The sequence below is a fragment of the Oncorhynchus mykiss genome, chromosome 6 (genome assembly GCF_013265735.2).
Source record: "Oncorhynchus mykiss isolate Arlee chromosome 6, USDA_OmykA_1.1, whole genome shotgun sequence".
Lineage (NCBI taxonomy): Eukaryota > Metazoa > Chordata > Actinopteri > Salmoniformes > Salmonidae > Oncorhynchus > Oncorhynchus mykiss.
This window is the reverse complement of record NC_048570.1, coordinates 66,719,579-66,720,797: the sequence shown is the minus strand read 5'-3', so window position 1 is coordinate 66,720,797 and position 1,219 is coordinate 66,719,579. Positions and strand designations below refer to the sequence as shown.

At 45.2% G+C, this 1,219-nt stretch overlaps 1 pseudogene; it reads right to left on the bottom strand.

Moving 5' to 3' along the window:
- Nucleotides 1-356: 356 nt before the first annotated feature.
- On the bottom strand, nt 357-990 carry LOC110526947 (annotated as a pseudogene).
- Between the last annotated feature and the right edge of the window lie 229 nt (nt 991-1,219).

Below are 1,219 nucleotides of genomic sequence, written 5' to 3'. Positions count from 1 at the left end.
AGGTGATCAGGGTGTTGGTTGACGACACACTGGAGCAGCGCTCCTGGAGGGTGTTGTTATTGTCCCAGACTACCGGCTGTGAGCTGGCTGTGCAGCCCAGGGCCTTGGCCAAATCTGGGCACACTGAGACACAGCCGCTGGAAGAGCAGGCAGAACTTTGGGAAAAACATGCAACCTGTCTTAATTTTAGATGTTCCATCAACAAGTTGTAAACCAACTGGTTATTTCTATAGGCCTACTCACCATTATAGATAATTGCCGCCATGCACGGCGTCCAACATGTGTAGTACTCAGTCATCACAGGGACAAGCACCCTGGATGCTACGGGTCTGTTGCGCTCACAACACCTGGGGTCGTCACATCTTTACTCGCTGTCTCATTGCAGCAAACCAAAGGCGCAAGTCATGATGATTGACCAAGGAAAGAAGATGAGGCATGTTAATGTGACCAGTGACGCTGTAGTCAAGTGGACCACAATTATCCCGTTAGGAAAAGATATGGGCACAAGTAAAAATAGAGGAAAACACCATGCAAAGGCGATCAGAAGCAGCGTTCTTTTCCTTGTCATCAGTGATGACTATTTCAGCAGGTAAAACACTGCAATGTATCTTTCTAGACGTATAGATCATTGCGTTGAAGAAAGCCACAATGTGACAGAGGGCGTCTGGGCCTTCACTGTAGTCTTTCGCAAGACTGACGCACAGATTCAAGGGCGTGATGATCAGTCCAAACGCCGAATCAGCACCGGTGAGGGAAAGTAAAAAGTAGCGAGAGTTCCTTGACCAGCCGGACACCGATGAATAAATCACCATAACAACTGTAATATTCCCCCAACGTGATCATCGCTGCTAAAACTGATATTATGCCAATTTTGATGGTCCGGTTCCATTCTAGAAGCATTTGCGTATCTGTGCTGGTTAGATTGGTGTCATCGGACAAATTGAGTGTTGCAAACAATGTCCTCAACTCTGGCATTAGTTTGTCACTTCCTCTGTAACACCCCCCCATTTCTATTTTTTATTTCAGGTGAATTTACATGATAAAGTCAATTTACCAAACTGTGGTAAACACAACAACAAATACCACTACCACATGTGTTGCACGGTAGGTGGAAGTCACGTGCCCCAATCAAATAATGCCAGGTAAATATATCAACCAAGAGGCACATTATTCTTCCTTGGCCATAAATAAATAGACACATTTTCATCACATTTTGGAG